At 35.8% G+C, this 20,991-nt stretch overlaps 1 long non-coding RNA gene across 1 annotated transcript; it reads right to left on the bottom strand.

The window, feature by feature from the left end:
• Positions 1-814: 814 nt before the first annotated feature.
• LOC306661470 lies at positions 815-19,803 on the bottom strand. The gene is made up of 4 exons (XR_013763880.1): positions 19,392-19,803; positions 17,132-17,215; positions 1,648-1,767; positions 815-965 (listed from the first exon to the last, which is right to left on the bottom strand). It is a non-coding gene; the product is annotated as an uncharacterized lncRNA (long non-coding RNA).
• Positions 19,804-20,991: the final 1,188 nt, after the last annotated feature.

Below are 20,991 nucleotides of genomic sequence, written 5' to 3'. Positions count from 1 at the left end.
TTTCTTTTTCTAATATATGTGATTTTTTTCTCCAGGACACTAGCTGGGTCTAAACAAGGACAGACAAAATATGTGATGATACACCATTTAATGATAATGTTTATATTTTTACAGTATGGCATAATTTCACTCTGTGGTAATTAGTAATGCTAGCTTATCTGTCTCTAGATTTAGATGAAATGCGTGAATCTAAGTAAAAGAATTGGGGGAAACAGCAACAATCCATTTAATCCCTCCTTAATGCCTTCATGATAGTGAGATATAGGTAAGAGTTCTTTAAGGTTTAAACAGTTTGATTAGTTTGTGGTCTGTTTGTAAACCTGTATAAATGCAACATCTATGAAAATATGTAAACTCAAGGTCACACACTTGTGCAAAACAAAATTCTCAGTCAGTATCCATCTTTAGCCACTTGCATCTACCTCTTATACTGCTCAACAGAGGGGTTATTTTTCCTACTTTTGGATATGACTATGTGGATGAAAGGCATTGATGTTATGCAGTTTGGGTTTTGCCTAAGATCAATGCATTTCAGATAGACTTTTTTTTTTTTTTTGTATTTTATGTAATATTGGAAATACTTTGATAATTTAAGATTAAGTCTGAATTATTTCATTAATGAAAAACTGAAACTGGTGATATATTTAACAATCAAAGTTGCAGAAAAATTTTCACCAGCATTAGCTTATTTGCAAGCTAAAAAATGGTGAGGTCACTATCAAATAATACATACATTAATGAACATTAGAGCTCTCATGCGAAAGGCTATATTTGCACCTGCTTTTGCAAAAATGCTATTTGTTGAAGGGGAAACAATAGGAGTGTGACCTTTCAATTAACTACTATTTCCTTAAGGTGGCAAAGAGACAAAATGAGCTGAAGAAGGAAAATTTTGCAGTTACACTCCACAGCCCTGAGTATACTGAGTGAGGTCTTGGTTTTGATAATGAGTTTTCCATGCAACCCTGCAGAGAAAGGGAAACAGAAACAAACGTTAAAACATATCTGCACAGTAGTGTGTGTACCTAAAGTTCTTTGTGGGAACAAATATCTTATCAATAAATAACACAGGCTACAAGTAGACACATGTCCTGCTATCAATTAAATGGAGATGAGTATACAAGGTGATTTGCTCCTCCTCAGAGGCTTCTGTAGGGCACAGAATGCTGAACATAACTGTTGAGTTATGTGCATGGCACATTTACTATTCTACGAATAGTTTCAAGATAGAGAAGGAAATAGTAGAGCATGGAGAATGTTTTAAATTCCAGGAATCCCCTGAAATCAACAGAGGAGTAAAAGACCAAGATTCTCAATCAGTTTAAAGTTGATCACCTCTTCAGGAATGGAGGTTATATTGTGTAGCACATGCCCCAAACTGCAACTTTCAGTTTCATAATGACTCTGAAAGTTTTATCTCACTGCATTCATCAACAATAGGGTAAAACAGTTTCCACATTTAATCCTTAAAACATAACATGCACTAATGTCTTAGTCACTGACAACCTTCTTTGCATAAGCTACAGCTTGATAGATGTTATCTTGCAACAAAGCTGAAAGACTGCTCGTGTGGAATGAAAAGGGTTGTTCATTGGAATTTCATTACATTTAGGCCAGTTTTATTCTGTTAGTCTGAGGAAAGCATACCAGAAGTTATTTTCCAAGAATCCATATATGTGATTGTTGGGGGGAAATTCCTCTTCATTCTCTTCCTTTTGACATGAAATAAAGCATTCTGTTTCTCATTTACTTACGTCGTTGGAGGCCCTGGATTATATAATAGGACAGAAGGTTCTTTTTGCATAATGTAAAAAAAGACATGCCTACTAATTTTTACTGAGCAATTCTATCACTGGAAATTTCTGCTAAGAAATAATAAGAGATCTGGGGATGTGACTCAGTGATAAAATACACAAAAGAAGAAAGGTAAAAAAAAAAACCAAATTGTTAAAAACAACACTACCAGAACTCAAAAAGAACTATGCTCTGGATATGCCTATGAAGAAAGATTCTTAGCCACATAAAGGTCATCATTCTATGGTTATCCTTATTTTGTATCAATGACAATTTCTTTCCACTTGGCCTTTAAAGGTTACCAGCTTTGACTCTAATTGACTGGGAATCCTATTCAAAAATCAAGAATGATCACATTGTTCAGACTATGCCTACTTTTTATTCATTATTATTTTTTTTGTGGTGGAAATCTAAAGAAGGAGGATTGCAGGTTTGAGGCCAGCCACAACAGCTTAGCAAGACCCTGTCTCAAAATAAAAAATAAAAGAGCTGGGGATATATTTCAGTGTTTGAACACTCCTACATTCAATCCCCAGCACTACAAATATAAAATAGAATAGAATAGAATAAAATTAAATTAAAAAATAATAAATCAGCAGATTTTTAGGAATCAAAGACATAAGAATCAGTTAAAAGTTAGTCTCTGGTCCCCTTTGTACTCTTCCTAACTCAATACTTGAGAACACCTGTTATTATCTGTACTGGTTTCAGCCTTCCGCTGGTAAGATTAACTTTTCTTGAATAAATGTTTGAACAGTGATGCTCTTATAATTTCTTACCACCCAGAGCCAATTTGATAACAATGATATAGTGTGACTGCTTGGAAGGCAAGAGGTATTTTTAATCCCCTTGCGTTATTTCCTCAAGGGCAAGAGTTATGGACAGTGCTAACATTTGATTAACATTGTTATTATTTCACTTGAAATAATAAACAAGGTATTTAAAAATAAAAGAGCCAAGTAGGTATGATTTGGGGGCAGAAATATTTTTCCCAGAAGTTCTGTGTGTACTACATGTTTTATTTGATGCAATATATGCATTTTGTCTTTTAAAAAATGTTTTAATCCCAGATAAGTTTGTCCTATTCAATGAATAATAACTTATTAATTGTTCAGAATTAATAATTTATTAAGGTTATTTCCCAAAAAAATTGAGAAAAAATAATTAATTATGGTGAGTGCTAGGGACTCCAGGCCTAGGAAAGGGAATTTGACTAAGGATCTCTCAGACTTTTGACTACTCTCCCAAAGAGAAATCATTCTTAAAGGCTGAGACTACCACAATTTATGATGTAAAGAATATGCTATGAAACTGCTGTTAAAAATGGTGGCAGACATACAGGATTATCTCTTCTCTCTTCCAAATCCCATTAAAACAGCAACAAAAGAAGGTTTAAAATTCTTAAGGCAACAAGGGCAATGGAAAAGCAGAAGATGATGACAACAAATGAGAAACTTCATTAGAATTTTGTAATCCAGTGGGGATGAGTGATAATTTAGGACAACTGGGGAAACCTGACAACCCAGTGCCTGTAGAAGGGGAAGCCAACAGAAAGCAAGCTGGCTTTTGCCCTAGAACTATGAAAAGACTAGGCTACCCTGAAGCAGGAGTGAATGGCAGGACTAAGAATAGAAGACTGGTTGGAAGTCTAGGTGGAGCAGTCCAACTCTCAGATCTTCTCCCCTTGGCCAGGAAAGCAGGTTGCTGTTCCTTCTTAGCCCAAAGGAAAGAAGGATGCAAAGATCATTTTTTGGAGAGGATGAACCAGAGAGTGTGGATTTGAGACTCAAGGCACAAAAAAAGGGTTGGGGGTGTGGCTCAGTGGTAGAGCACTTGCCTAATATGCTTGAGGCCATGGGTTTGATCCCCAGCACCATAATATAAGAAAAAAAGGAAAAGGCAGTCCTAAGGGCAGGGCTACAGGCCATAATGCAAACAGCGAGATGAAGTAAAACACTGCATTCTGAGCCAGCAGCTAGTCCCCTAGCTCTCCACCTGCCCCTACTGATCTGGATGACGAATTATTTCCCAAGCAGGAGTCAATAGAATTCTTTTCTGGGGCAAATGTCTGATCCAAGAGAAAACAACCATAGACACTAATATTTGGAGCCCACAATCAAATGTCTGGTTTTGTTCAATTGCCTGTGGTATGACCCATCACAGATTTTCCACTTAGTTCTTTAGTGCTTAAGCCATACATTCAGTCAATCAGATACTTGATGAAAGTCACTGATAGGAAAGATTGAAATAAACATTTTGAGAAGAGGAACTTAGAGGAAACAGGCAATGCAAATAAAATAAAGACCTAAATTAATATCTTAGAGCAATAACAGAAAATATACTTTCATAGAATAAACAGAGATGCTATAATAAAAAAGGAGCTCTTGGTATTTTCTAAATAAGGTTACATTAACGACTCATTTAATAGAAGTGTTAAGAGAAGTCCTCCATTCCACTCTTTGGAGTCTAGGGTGATGGCAAGAGGTTTGTTGGAAGGTGGGTAGCTCCTGGGGAAACTAAACATACCGGGGGAGCCAAAGAGCTCAGAAAAGGAGCCTCCAGTCTTTGGTCAATAACTACCCTATGAGCTTTACTGATGTGACCATGGCAGACTGAAGCTTTGAAGTCTCCCCTGAGTTTTCTGACTTTGTAGTTTCTTGAGACTCTTGGGAGATCCTGATCAGGGAGTCTGCTTAAAAAGTTTTAAAAAGATTATAATTGCCTCACCATTCAGGGGAAATGGAGCTTAGAGTGAAATTCGTTTGCTTAAGAAAAATAAAGCAAAGTGGATATCCTTGTATCCACTTATAGTTTAGCAAATTTACATCTACTATCCTGTTTGATCTAGATTTACTCATTCTGATTAGGATGACCCAAGAAAATCAAAATTGTCTGTATTAACAGAGGAAATCATTTTGTGTTAACAGTACTTTTTGTCCAGGGCATCAATATTCACTTGACACACAGCAGTGCTACTTATTTAAAGTCATTAAGGACCTTCAAGTGCATGGTTACAGCAACTGCATCCTACTCAATACTCAGCTGGTGCTTCCCCTGTGGGGTCTGGCTAGGGGTGCAGAGGATCTAGTTTCATCTCTGTTGTGGATGTTAGGAGAATATGCAGGGGGTGGGACAATAACTGTGGCTCTCCAGAGAAGACCAGATGCGGAAAGGTTAGGGTGAAGTAATTTTTCTCTCAACTTGTGGACCTGCCCTTTGACTGTGTAACTACCTTTCATAAAACAGAAGGGCGTCCCAAGCATCTGTACCCTGAGCCAGAGTGGCCTATGAGAACATCCTCTGCCACAGGAGCAGAACTTGACCCCAACCCACAAGCACCCAGCATTTTGTTGCCCCTTGAGGTGCATGGGTTGCTAGGAAATGGTACATAATTTGGGTTTGTAATATCCAGACTAGTGTATTTTTATTTCCAAATATTGATGATCACTTTCTGGTTTTTTAGGGCTCAATATCCCTCCAATTTAAGCTCCTGCTTATTGAAAATTAGATCAAACAGAGAAGAGAATTTCCTTCCTGGGTCTTCTGACACCATCCAAACTGCAGAAATGTATCTTGCCAGGAGAGGTGGCTGAGGTGGGAGTATCACAAGTTCAAGGCCAGTCTTAGCAACTTAAGTGAAGCCCTAAGCAACTTAGTGATAGGCTGTCCTAAAATATAAAAGAAAAAGGACTGAGGATGTGGCTCAGTGGTAAAGAGCCTCCAGGTTCAATCCCCAGTAAACCCTGCCCCCTGGGGAAAAAAAATCATCCAACTCTAATTCTTGAGATGGTCTCAGTATTAATCATTTACCTTTTGAGCTAGGAAATAACTTAGAGGAAATAATATTATTCAATATAAACCAGAGGACTGGGTAAAAGGAAGTATTTCTACTGCTAGTGCCAATACTGTGCTAGCAAGAACTACAAGTGACTGTTTGAAACAAGCTGCTTGATCAATTAGCCTACTAAATAGTTAATAAAAACCCTAATTAGCCAGGCACGGTGGCACATACCTGTAACCCCAGCAGCTCATGAGGCTGAGGCAGGAGGATCATGAGTGCAAAGCAAGTCTCAGCAACTTAGTGAAGCCCTAAGCAACTCAGTGAGACCCTGTCTCTAAATGAAATACAAAAAAGGAACTGGGGGTGTGACCCAGTGGTTAAGCACCCCTGGGTTCAATTCCCAGTACCAAAAATCAAAACAAACAAACAAAAAACCCTAAATAATATCTCAGAGCTTCTGTGTATTTTACCTCCAGCCTCTGAGGAAAGTTCACTGTTCCTGGTTGTGCTGTACACTCACACTCTTCTCTGCTCTGACCCCTTGATTTGCTATGTTCTTCCCCAGCTACTCTGCTTGTAGAAACCCTACTAATAAGTCTTAAGTTCAACCAGATACCATCAGAATGAAATAGTTTTTCCTATTTCCTCTAATAGCATTTTCAGGAAATCTCCATTACATTAGTAGGTTGCCAGTTTCCTTCTATCCTACTAAAGGGTCCTTGAATCTCCCTCTGCTATGGTGTCTGGCCCTGCACTTGGCACATGACAGGACTGCCATGATCATGGCTGAATTGGAGATATCAAGGAGAGTCAAGCTGTGTTTAAGACTCTAACACATATATGTCATTGTTGGTCTTACTTTAATTCTGAAAGCACAAATCCCTCAACCAGAAAGATGCAGTGTTTAAATCAATTCTGAATTCATTTACTTACCAAACAAAATCTAAGCACCTACCGGCCCGATGTGTGCTAGGTGTAGAGAATTCTAAGACAGCAGAGCAAGCATAGAGGAGAGAGATGATGAGTGAGAAGGGAGAGACACAATCAACTCTTTAGAGTGTAAGGCACCCAGGGGACTGCAGGAATTGAGGATAGTTGGGCAGTCCTGGATAGAAGAAGCAAAGGCAGGGAGCAGAGGGAAGGACCACACCTAGAAGAATCACCATAGTTTTAAAAGTAAGAGCATTTCCTGAAAGGGATATTTGAAGTTGAGCTACTTTTAGAGACATGTTTAAAGTTTAAAAACACTTTGTGAAAGGCATCCTGGGTTCTAAGCTCTTCAATTGTTTTTAACACTCTATTTTAAAATTTTTATTTATCTATCTATTTATTTATTTATTTATTTATTTATTTATTATTTTACAGTATTGGGGTTGAACCCATGGGCACTTTTACCACTGAGCTCCATCCCCAGCCCTTTTTATTTTGAGACACTAAGTTGCCAAGGCTGGCCTCAAACTTGTGATCCTCCTGCCTCCATCTCCCAAGTAGCTGGGATTACAGGTGCGCACCATTGAACCTGTCAACAATATACTTCTAGTAGTTGTCTTTGCCATGTGCCAGATTCCCATGCTCTTAGTGAAGTACTTGTTTGATCGTGTTTATCTAGTAGCTACTATCTAGCAATGTGGTAGGATCTCAGGTTGCAGTAGGAACTAAGCAGATATCATTCATGCCCTCAAAGAGTTTTTAGAAAGTAAGGCAGGCTGATTGATGTGGGTGTGGTAGTGCACACCTGTAAAACCTAGTAGCTTGGAGGCTGAGGCAGGAGGATTGCAAGTTCAAAGCCAGTTTCAGGAACACAGCAAGGCTTTACGCAATTTAGCAAGACCCTGTCTCAAAATAAGAAATAAAAAGGGCTGGAGATGTGACTCAGTGGTAGAGCACTGCTGGGTTCAATCCCCAGCACCAAAAAGAAAAAGAAAGTAAGCAATACTGATTGAAACAACTTTTAAGTGTGACAAGTTCTACAAAAAGGGAAGCCAGTGTTTATAGAAGAAAGTAACAGAGGTAAAAACTTGTCTAGGAAGTTCTAGCTGAGACCTGAATGATGAGTTCTAGGTAGACAAATGAGAGAGGTGGGTAAACTGGTGACAAGTGGGGCTGAAACAGTATGTTTGGAAGCCCCGAGGCTAGAGGCAAGGGTGGGCTGAAGAAGAGATTGAAAGAAGTGCTAAGATATATGGTGACAAGTGGCAAAAATAATGATACTGGATGGAGTAGGGCCAGAGTTAGGTGCTTAATTCCAAAGATAGTGGGATTTAGAACTTAATCTCAAAGATAATGGGAAATTATTCATGCATATCAAATACAGGAGTAATAGGATCAAAATCTTTGCTAATTTCTCTAGATTGACTTCAGAGAAAGCTGCCAGAAAACTGACAAATAATCCAGGTGGCAGATGATATTGTGGTATGGAGAGAACTGAGAGGGATCAGGAGCCTAAATTATCAAAACTTGGTGATTGACACTCAGACCCAAGATAACGGAAAAGGCAAAGGAAATAATATTGGCTTTTGTTTATTGAATGCTTACAAAGTGCTAATCTCTTAATAAATAGTATAATTCTAACTGAGTGGGGAGGTGGTAGGGTGTGGCACATGCCTGTAATCCCAGCAGCTCGGAGGCTGAGGCAAGAGGATTGTACGTTCAAAGCCAGCCTCAGCAACTCAGCAAGACCCTAAGCAAGTCAGTGAGATCCTGTCCCTGGTACCAAAACAAACAAACAAACAAAAGCAAAACAAAAGGAAAAAAAAAACCCACAGTATAATTCTCACAAGGGTTTTATAGGTATTGTTTCCATATAAATGAATAATATAAACCTCATAGAGCTAACAAGTTGCTCAAAGAAACACAGTAAGTGGTGGAGTTGGAATTTGGACTCAGGTCAGTTTCATCCTCTTTTAAATCTACCACACTGCCTTGTAAAAATTCAAGTTAAAGGGGAATAAATTCTAATGAAATTCTTACCCCTTGGAATACTGTAACTTCATCATTTACCCCTTTTCTGATTTCAGTTCCTGATATAGTTGTGCAAACTCATTATATATATATATATATATATACACACACACACATATATATATGTATGTACATATATATATTATTTATTTTAAAGGTGTGAGTGATCTCTAAGAGGTTGGTCTAGTACTAGGCAATGCCATTGATAACCTAGAGCCTATTTTATTAAGTATCCTTATTGTTGAGCAACAGATTAAGAAATTCTGGAGGGTTTTTGATTTCTCCATGAATGTTTTTTCAATACTCTATTAGTTCTGTCACCTTAGGATTTCAGGGTCAAATTAACTAGAACTTTGCCTGAATTTCACTTCCTCCTTCTACATTTTAAACAAATAATTTCTTTCCCACTTTGGTCACATTACAAAAATTCTTTCTTAATTTACACAATAACTGGTGATTTCAACATTGAGAAATCATAGCAAAATAATTAACAAATTTCTCAAACGTGATGAAATGCAGCTGTTTGCAAAGAAATGGAAATGTTCCTGTTTTTATTTCCTCCTTTCAGGATTTCATTTCTGTATTTGGTATGATTTTTAAGTTTCCATATAAATCCTATTTGTGCTGTCCAAAGTATAGTCATTAAATTCTCTTTGATTGAACTACAAATCAGGGATTTGTAGTTTCCTTGACTACTAATTCAAACTGATGTTCAGTTATGATAAATTCTAATCTACTAAAAAAAGAATATATATTTTTGCATCTAGGAAGTCAAAATATTTTTGGTTTCCTCATAAATGCACTATCTTCTAGAAAAGTTCACACATACACAATTACTAATTTTGTGAAAAACAACAGGAATAAAACACACCTAAACATAAAAAAAATACACTTAAAACATTTTCCTTATGCAAGGAATTCAGTCACAGTGCAAGCTAAATGTTGTCTTTGTGCTATGAAGTGTGTAATTTGTTTTAGATCTGAATTTCATGACTGGACTATGAACATGGCTTTCTAACTATTCCTCTTAGCTCCAGTTTCTCTCCCTTCTCCTCTGAGTACCATACTTGAACTCAGAGGACTTAGTGTTATGACACAGATATAGTGATCATTTGTTACCTATGACTATTGTCTATTATTGTGGTTTGCTTTTATACTGTCTTTATATTTGTCATAATGAGCTCTGTAAGATCTTATTCTCCTTTAAATCTTCTCCTCTACCATTCCAGTGGGAAGCACACTCTTTTGTATGATGTAGTCACTAAGCAAATATGGTTAATCATTGTATTAAAAAATGTATTCCTGCTGGGCAAGTTGGCACATGCCTGTAGTCTCCACTACCTGGGAGGCTGAGCCCAGGAGTTGGAGGCCAACCTGGGCAACAGGGCCAGAACTTATCTCCAACAAAAAAACCAAATAAATCAGCTGGGGAGATAGTGCAGTTGGTAGAGTGCCTGCCTTGCAAGCATAAGGCCCTGGGTTCAATCCCCAGCACCACAGGAAAAAAAAGATTCCACCTGCAATTAAGGTGTTCTCTTTTCCTGACCATGTGTTAAAATAGAATTCTGACATTACAAAAGAGGTAAGCAAGTTAAAAGCATACAAATAAAACTTACAAATAAAAACCAACAACAAGCACAGTGGTACACATTTGTAATCCCAACAACATGGGAGGCCAAGCAGGAAAGTAACAAGTTCGAAGCCAGACTCAGCAACTTAGTGAGGCCCCAGGCAACTTAGTAAGACCCTGTCTCAAAATTTTAAAATAAGGCTGGGAATGTAGCTCAGTGGTAAAGCACCTCTAGCTAGGTTCTATGCCCAATACAAGAAAAAAATCGTTAAGTAAAAAAACATATAAACAAACAATAACAACAACAAAAACCAATCACTAACAACATAAAGATGTCCTTTCTGAACAATTAAAAAATAATTACTGGTCAGGCACAGGACACAAATTACAGATAATTACAAAACAACTGGGGATGTAGCTCAGTGCTAGAGGCCCACTGAATTTAATGTATAATATTGGGGGGGGGGGGAAAGGGAGAGAGAGAGGTATGGGGGGATAGAGAGAGAGAAAGAGAGGGAGAAATTATGAAAGGTAGCTTACAGTTTAAAAAAGAAAGAATAATTTTTAAATACACATTTAATTCATGCCTCCAAAGTAAATTAGAAATAAAATTCTGTGTTGAGATCCAGAATTTCTTATTCCAATCTAGGTAAAAATCTATTTAAAGTTATGATTAAATACTTCATTTAAAATTTTTTTAAATATATTTTTTAGATGTTGATGGACCTTTATTTTATTCATTTTTTATATGTGGTGCTGAGACTCGAACCCAGTGCCTCAGGCATGCTAGGCAAGTGCTCTACCCTTAGCCACAATCCCAGCCCCTCATTTAAAATTAATGAGGGAAAAAATTCTACTTGAATTGCCAATAAATTCCATACAGGTAATTTTATTATAGAAGAAGTTACAGTGAAACATTTGGTTATAAATTTTAAGAACTCCTCCATTCAATTAATTCAATAAATAGTAAAAGTTTATTGACTCTTTTCAATGTAAAAGACATTGATGCCGAGGATACCAAGGTCAAAAGCATGGCTACAACCTAACATACTTGTTTTAACATTGATATATACAAAGTGCTAATGGAGCCTTGGGTGGAATCCAAAGTTAAGTCTGGAACAAGTAGTGAAGGTTCATAGCATTTCAGCTGAATAGTAACTGGAGAAAGGATTTTGTTTTGTGGGCAATTGGGGTAGGAGACTTGTGATAGAACTCCTACTACTCATTCATGTCTGATTCTCTCTCCTTGCAGGCACAGGGGTGGGGATGATGGGGGAAGGGATTAGACTTTCTCACCCCCTTGTATTTAGGCACATCTGTGTTAAACTAAATCTGGTCAATGAACTATGGGTAGAAATGGCATTGCTAAGTTGACACCTTTGCTTGCTGGTGTGAAACATTCCAGAGCTCTTCCTCTGCCTTGGCAATTGATGAAGTTGTATGTTTCAGAAGATGCAGCTACCTGTGCCAGGAGTAGTGGCACTTACCTGTAATCCCAGAGGCTCGTAAGGCTGAGACAGGAGGATCACAAGTTCAAAGCCAGCCTCAGCAACTTAGCAAGGCACTAAGCAACTCATCAAGACCCTGTAACTAAATAAAATATTAAAAAAAAAAAAAGGGTTCATTGGTTAAGTGCCCCTGGGTTTCTGAGTTACTATGTGGAGCAGAGGCACTTGCTGAACCATAGCTGATATTTTGGAATGAAGAAGAAATAAAATGTGTACTAAGCCATTGGAAAATTTTAAAGTTGTTTTGTTATTTTAGAATTCCAGATAGAGGTAAATATTTAAAATAAAGGAAGGGGCAAATAGATAAATCTCTGATGCAGAATTTTAAATATTTTATATAGATATTCTACACTCAAGGAAATAGAGCATAATTTCCTATTCCTTGAGTATAGGCTATGCATAGTGACTTCCTTCTAAAGAACACAGTATGAAAAGAGAGGAAAATAATAATTTTATAGTCCAGAACTCTGACAAATTCTTCCTCAGTCTGCAGGTTGAAGTTAACATCAACAATGATAAGGCACGTTGTCAGTATGTTTCCTTGTTATGATACAATAAAAATAATACTTTACTCCTGTGGTCCTCCTTTAAACACATAACTTTAGCCTAATCGTGAGAAAAACCTAAGACAAATCCAATTAAAAAAATTGTTTTATAAAATACCTGACTGAGTATTCTTTAAACCGTCAAGGTCATCAAAAATAGGAAAGTCTGATAAACTATATTTTAATCTGTTTTCTGTTGCTATAACAAATATCTGAAGCTGTATACTTTATTTAAAAAAGGTTTATGTGGCTCACAGTTTTGGAGACTGAAAGTCCAACATCAGGTGGCCCAATCTGCTTGGCCTTTAGAGAGGGGCCTCATGGAAGATGGCATCACAATGGCAGGAACACATGAAAGAATATCACGTGGTGAAACAGGAAGCGAGAAGGATTCAGAGGCTGGAGATATGGGTCAGTGGTAGAGTGACCCTGGGTTCAATTCTCAGTACCACACACACACCAAAAAGGAAAAAATGACATGATTGTATATTGTATTAGCAAAGATCTCAGATCACTTTTTGGCAGTGCAGACTAAAGAGACAGTGTATGTATGTTTGAAGAAGGAAGGCTGGAATTAAAAGTGAGATGATCATAGACAGAGGTTCTCACTTTTTTGACTGTGGTCCATTTTTCAAGGAAAAGTAATGATTCCATAACTTCCCATGCCCCAGCTGTTGTCATATTCCTGAAGAAAAAGAACTGAGTCATTAAGGTAAAAATTTACTTAAAAAAAAAACAAGTTTGGAGGATTATATATACATTAACTTTAGCATCAGTTATAAATGATTATTTTTAAAAAATATTTTTAGTTGTAGATGAACACAATGCCTTTATTTATTTTTATGTGGTACTGAGGATCAAACCCAGTGCCCCATGTGTGAGGTAAGCACTCCACCACTGAGCTACAACCCCAGCCCTGAATGATTAGTATTTGAATTAAAATTTATCTTTAAGTATAGTTATAAGCATAAACCATAGTATATAAATCTGCATATATGGGAAGTTATAATTAAAAAGTAAAAAAGCAGGAACCGAAAACCACAACACAATCAGAAGGCATTCTTTCTGAAAATTAGGGAAATTCCAACTCTTTATGTACAATATCATTGCATTCAGTCAGACTTATTTGTAGTAATCAGAGAATTCTACTAATATAATTTTAGTTTATTAATACAAATTATTGTAACAATAATTAGTAACTCAGCTGATTATTATAATGAATCCTTTGTTGTATATGAAAATAAAATATATAGGATTTTACATCATTAGTTCACAAAAAATGAAAAAAATAGTGGCTCTTTTTGTTATTAACTCATGGGCTCTTAGAAGGACTATAGATTGCAAACCATTCTTTGAGAAATTAGTTTCATTCTCTGAAAACTTATTGTCATACAAGAGAAATAATGAAAAGCCAAGATAAAGGAAGGCAGGAGGTACATATGGGGGGGTGGGTCAAGTAAGGGCTATCAAGGAAGCAGAAGAAAGAGAATTTTTTGATTGCTTAGAGAATAAGGTATAAGGTAGAGGAAAGAATTTATCTTGATGCTTGATTCTGTTGGGCCAATAATGGGGAAGGCAGGATAGGGAATAAACTTGAAGCAGGATGGGGTGGGTGGGAGATGACTGAGTTCAATTTTGAATACATTGTGTTCATCATTGTGATGCCAGGAGACATGCTAGGTAGGCATGTCCTGTTGGATCCCTGGTCCTTCAGGGTCTGGGTTGGAGCCATAAGTTACTGGCTTATAAAAGTGAAACATTCATACTAAACTTTGATTCCTGTAGGATTTGTAACAAATCTGAATTGAAATTTTTAAAAAGAACTTCATTATTTTCCTTAAAATAAGTATACACAACCAGGCTTTGTTGGAGCCAACCAAGAATCCCTGATATAACTGCAGGTGCAACTCAATATAAAGGGGAAATTCAGACCACACTACTTGGCAACACCTGTCAAAATAAAAGCTGGAATTATCATACAGTGCAGCAGTACATTCTTGGCCATATATCCAGAAATATGATTTACTGCCACACAAAAACTTGTTACATGGATGCTCATGCAATTTTGTTTACAATGGCCCTAAACTATAAACTATCCAAATGTCCTTTTGTGGGTGAATGGTTAAATGAACTGTGATATAGCCATATTATGGAACTACCACGGCTGCTACTCAGCAAGAGAGTTTGCCAGGAGAGGTTGCCAGGAGTCATGCATGGGAGAGAGACTATGGGTGTGGTTATAAAGTGGTGTTATGGAGGAGTCAGGAGATGGGTGAAGCTATAAAGTGACATGGAAGAGTCTTGAGGTGACGGGAGAGCTTAATATCTTGAATGTTGTGATGGTCATGCAAGTCACCCTATGTGACAGAACTGCATAGACACTCACACACACACACACAAAACCATGCACAACTTCTAAAATTTAAATAAATTCTATAGAGTGTACTGATGTCAATTTCTTGATAGATGTTCTGTAGTCGTGCAAGATGTTAACATTGGGGGAGGCTGGAGAATGGTTCCACAGGAGTTCTCTATGCAGCAGGCCCCTCTTATCCATAGTTTTACTTTTCCTTCAGCTACCTATACTCAAGTGCAATTTGAAAATATTAAATGAAAAATTCCAAATTAAACAATAAGATTTAAATTTCATGCTGTTCAGTATTATATGATGAAATATTTTACTGTCCTGCTCCATCTTGCCTAGGACATGATTCATCCTTTTGCCCTGCCTTGTATTTTTCAATTAGCAGCTGACTTGGTTCTCAGGTTGACTGTTATATCATAGTGCTTGTGTTCAAGTAACCCTAATGTAGAGTCTGGTGCTGGCACAATGCCTGTGCCATTCACCTCGCTTCATTTCATCACATAGGTATTATATCACATGTCACATTATCACAAGAAGAAGGGTGACTAGAGTACAATAAGATATTTTGAGAGAGTCCACATTCACATAACTTTTAATACAGTATTGTTATATTGTTATAACTGTTCTATTTAATTATTACTTCTTAATCTCTTACTGTACTTGATTTATAGAAGTGCATGCCTAAATTTCCAGCTACTTGGGAGGTTGAGGCAGGAGAATCCACAAGTTTGAGGATCAGTAACTTAGTGAGACCTTGTCTCAAAATAAAAAAACCAAAAGGACTGGGATTGTAGCTCAGTGGTAGAACACCCCTGTGTTCAATCCCTGGTACTGCAACAAAACCAAACAAAACATAAAAACCAAAACTTTATCATAGGTTTATATGTTTATGAAAAAAACATACAGGCATAACTTTTTTAAAAAATTGCACTTCACATTATTTCACTCTGCAGATATTGCATGTTTTTAAGGTTTGAAGGTTTGTGGCAATCCTACATTGAGCAAGTCTTTTGGTGCCATTTTGCCAACAGCATGTACTCATTTTCTTTCTTCTTCTTCTTCTTTTTTTTTTTTTTTTTTGTACCAGAAATTGAACCCAGGGGCCCTTAATCACTGAGCCACATCCCCAACACTTTTTATTTTGAGACAGGGCCTCACTAAATTGCTGAGGCCAGATTTGAACTCATGATTTTCTGCTTTAGCCTCCTGAGCCACTGAGATTACAGGTGTGAACCAGGACACTGGGCTCACTTTTAAACTCTGTGCCACATTTTGATGATTCTCTAAATGTTTCAAACTTTTCTATTGTTATTATATAGTTATAGTTATTTGTGATTTTAAAAAAATTATTTTTTGTAGTTGTAGATGGACAGCATGACTTTATTTCTGTATGCAGTGCTAAGGATTGAACCCAGTGCCTCACACGTACTAGGCAAGCAGCCCCTCAGCCCCAGCCCCAGCTCTGTGCTCTGAGATCACTGATGTTACTAAGATAGGTTGGTTCATAAGGTTCAGGAAAAAAAGTCATCTCCAAAACATAAAAGTGCAAAGTGAAGCAGCAAGAAGCAGCAGAAGATCTAGTTAAGATAATCAGTAAAGGTGGCTACATGAAACAATACATTTCATTGTAATGAAATAGCCTTTTATTGGAAGGAGATGCCATCTGGGACTTTCTTTCATAGCTAGAGAGAAGTCAATGCCTGGATTCAAAGTTTAAAAGGAAAATACATTCTACTGTCATGTATATCTAAAAAGAATACATTAAAAAAAAAAAAAGTTTCAAAGGACAAACTGCTTCCCTTTTTAGAGGCTAATGCAGCTCATGCGTTTAAGCTGAAACCAATGCTCATTTGCTCTTCCAGAAATCCTAGGACCCATACGATTTATACTGAACCTACTCTGCCTGTGCTCTGTAAATTGAAGAACAAAGCCTGAATAACAGCACATCTGTTTACAATCGGGTGTACTGAATATTTTAAGCCCATGTTGAGACCTATTGCTTAGAAAATAAAGTTCCTTCAAAATATTACTGCTTATTGACAACATACCTTTCACCAAGCGCTCTGGTGGAGATGTACAATGAGATGAATATTATTTTCATGCCTGCTAACACAACACCCATTCTGAAGCCTGTGGTCAAAGAGTATTTCAAATTTCAAGTCTTATCATTTAAGAAATACATTTCATAAGTCTATAGCTTCCATAGATAGTGATTCCTCTGATAGTGAAAACCTTCTGAAAATGATTCACTATTCTAAATATCATTAAGAACATTCGTGATTCATGGGAGGAGATAAAAATATCAACATTAACAGGAGTTTGAAGAAATTGATTCCATTCTCATGATGACCTTGAGGGGGTTTGAGACTTCAGTGGAGGAAGTCACTGCAGATGTAGTGAAAATAGCAAAAGACCTAGAATCAGACGTGGAGACTGAAGATGTGGCTGAAGTGCTGCAATCTTATGATAAATTTTAATGAATAAGGAATTGCTTCTCATGGATGAGCCAAAGAAAGTGGCTTCTTGAGATAGAATCTCCTCTCAGAGAGGATGATGTGAACATTGTTGAAATGACAAAAACGTATTTACGATATTACATGAAATTACCTGAAATAGCAGTGGCAGGTTTTCAGAGGATCAACTCCAATTTTGTAAGAAGTTCTACTGTGGGTAAAATGGTATCCATCAGAGCTTTCATGAAACAAAATATCAGTCAATGTGGCAAATTATTATTGTCTCATTTTTAAAAATTTGCACAGCCACCCATACTTCAGCAACCATCACCATGATCAGTCAGCAGCAAGCATCAATTTTGAGGCAAGACCTTCCACCAGCAAAAAGATTACAACTTGCTGAAAACTCAGACGTTTGTTAGCATTTTTAGTAATAAAGTACTTTTAAATTAAGGTATGTATATTTTTAGCATTTTAATGCTACTACACATTTAGTAAACTATAATATAGTATAAATGTAACTTTAATATGGAATGGGAAATTTTAAAATTTGTGTGATTCATTTTACTGTGAAAATCATTTCATTTCGGTGGTATGGAACCAAACCTGCAGTATCTCCAAGGTATGCCTAAAATATCCAGTTTCCAAAAATATTGGCAAATAGATCACATAGCACAAAGAAAATAGGTGAGAGCAAAGTTGTAGTGAGCTAAGGAAATAACAAATAGTGAAGTAATAATAGTAATACTGTAAAATCCAGTTGAATGTTAGGTTTGGAATAGACGTAATATGTGTTAAAATAATACCACAAAAAGGGAGAAAGGGGAATAGATTTATATAGGAATAATGTTTCCATATATCACTGATATTAAACTATTATAAATCTGAAACTAATTCTGATAAGTTAATATGTACATGCCAAAACTTAGAACAACTACTAAAAATACTTTAAAAAATTTAGACAAATAATTAAGAAATTAAAGTGCTCCATTACAAAACATTCATTTAAGGCAAAAGAAAGCAGTAAAGGAGAATAGTGGAATGAAATTGGCATGAGATATATAAAAATACAAACCAAAGTGGCAGATGCACATCTATATCAATAATAATGTTAAATGTGAATTAATAAGAAAAGAAGTAATATCACTTTTCACAAAACTCTTCCAAAAAATAGAAGAGCAGTAAATAATTTCCAACACATTATTATGAGGCCAATAATATGCTGATATAAAAAAACAAATAAAAATATTACAAGAAAAGAAAGCTACAGACCCATAGTTCTGATAAAAATGAATGCAAAATCTTCAACAAAATATCAGCAAACTGGATGCAGCAACATATAAAAAGAATGATAGATCATGACCTACTGGGACTTATCATAGTCATGTAAACTTGGTTTACTTCTGAACATTAATCAATGTAATATAACACATGAGTATAATAAAAGACAAAATCATATGATAATCTCAACACATGCACAAAAAGCATTTGAAAAAATCCAACTCCCTTTCATGATGTAAATACTTAAACTAGGATTGAAAGGAACATCTTCAACCTGATAAAAAGACATCCACAAAAGTCCAGATAGTGTCCTGGCCAAAAATCACAGAGTGCCTGAACTTCTCTGTGACCCAGGCAGCTGTTGGTTTTCCCCAGCAAGCTTGAGCCCAAGCTGAGACAAAGTATTTAGGTTGTTGCCCAAAACATTGAGAGAAACTAGCCCCTTTCCTGAGCCCAAATTCCTTAAACCCTCATATAAATTCCATACCCCAAACTTCTTCCTGCCATTATTATCTAGGTAGATCATCCTTTTCTCTAGCTGTCCATCACGGGGATAAGCCATAGTCCACTCTGTAAGCTCCTCTAATAAACTCTTTGAACTGAAGAACAAAACAAAACAACAACAAAACCAAAAAAACCCACAGGTAATATATCTAATAGTGAAAGACCAGATGCTTTTTCCCTAAGATTAGGAACAAAACAACAATGTCTACCCTCTCAACTTCTATTCAACATAGTATGAAGACTCTAGCCAGACCAATTAGACAAAAGAAAGAAATAAAAGTCATCCAGATTAGAAAGAAAGAAGTAAAATTATCTCATTCACATATGACATGACTTTGTATGCAGAAAATCTTAGGAAATCCACAAAAAACTATTAGAACTAATAAACAAGTTCAGAAAAGATCAGTATACAAAATCTAATTGTATTTCTATACATTTGCAATGAATAATCCAAAAATGGATATAAGAAAATAATTTCTTTTACAATACAAGAATAAAATACTTAGGAATAAATTTAATTTAAAAGTACAAAATTTACTCTGAAAACTAAAAAAACATTATTGAAAGAAGTTAAAGAAGAACTAAATAATTGAAAAAGGCATTACGTGTTCATGGATCAAAAGACTTACCATTGTTAAGATAGCAATGCTCTTCAAACTGATGTATAGGTTTGACAAAATCTTCATCATAATCTGAGTTAACTTCTTTGTGTTAACCGATGAGTTAATTCTAAAATTGAATAGCCAAGACAATCTTGAAAAATAGCAAAATGGGAGGACTGCCACTATCATATTTCAAAACTTACTACAAATCAACAATAACCAAGACATCACAGTACTGGCTAGGATTAGAGAAGAGATTATAATTAGAGAAGATGAAAGCACCAGTCTGAGTATAGAGAAATCAGAGCCCTCATGCCCTATATAAAATGCTGTAGTTACTCTGGAAAATAGTCTAGCAGTTTCTTAAAAGTTTAAACATGGAATCATTATATGATCCAGAAATCCCACTCCTAGGTTTCATTTCAACATGGAAATACAAACAGACATTAATGTAAAAACTTATATATTAAAATTCATAGTAGTATTATTCACAATTGACAAAAAGTGGAAACAACCCAAATATTTATCAGCTGATGAGTGAACAAATAAAATGTAGCATTTGAGTTTAATGGAATGTATATAATAGAATGTTATTCATCCATTAAAGGAAATGAAGTACCATAACATGCTATAGTGTGGATAAGCTTTGGAAACCTTATGCTAAATGAAAGATACTAATCATAGAATACCAAATATTATATAATTCCACTTATATATTATGTTGTATTATAATTATAATTATGTTAAATTGTATTCTATATATTATTATATATATTATATTATATTATATTATTGTCCAGATAGAAATTCAATAGAGAAAGAAGGTAGATTAGTGGTTTCTTATGGTTATAGACATTGGGAAGAAATGGGAAGTGACTGCTAAATGGGTAATAAAAATATTCTAAAATTAATGTGGTGCCAGACTTGGTGGTACATACCTGTGGCCGACACCCAAGAGGCTGAGTCAAAAGGATCACAAGATTGAGGCCAGTCTCAGCAAATTAGAGACTCTGTCTCAAGTAAATAAGTAAAAAGGACTGGGGATATAGTTCAGCAGTAGAGTGCCCCTGCATTAAACAAATAATAAATAAATAAAAATAAAATTAATTGTGGTGATGGTTGCCTGTGAATATAACAAAATCCAACATTTTTATTGTTCTATGTTTTTGTGTGGTGATTTAAAAAATATTTTTATTTGTGTATTATAATTATACATAGTTGTATTCATTGTTACATATTTGTATATGCACATGATATAACAGCATAATTTAGAATTATATATTTTAAATGGTATGTTGTATATTAGTTATGTGTCAACAAATAAAGGCAATCAATAAAAAAAAGACTTATATATGGAAGAACAAAGGATGCATCAGAGTGTTTGTCAGGAATGCCACAAACATAAAGACACTGGAGTAACATCTTTGAAGTGTTGAAAAGCAAAAGTCATCAATCTAGTATTCTATAAATAGAAAAAAAATCCTTCAAAATAAATATGAAACAGCACACTTCTAAACAACACTTTCCTCAAAGAAAAAGTCTCAAGAGGAATGAAAAAAATATTTTAACTAAATGAAAATTTAAAATACAATTTATTGGACTGAGGTTGTGGCTCAGGGTACAGCAC

This window comes from Sciurus vulgaris (assembly GCF_902686455.1).
Source record: "Sciurus vulgaris genome assembly, chromosome: 5".
Classification (NCBI taxonomy): Eukaryota; Metazoa; Chordata; class Mammalia; order Rodentia; family Sciuridae; genus Sciurus; species Sciurus vulgaris.
This window is presented reverse-complemented; position numbering and strand designations above follow the sequence as displayed.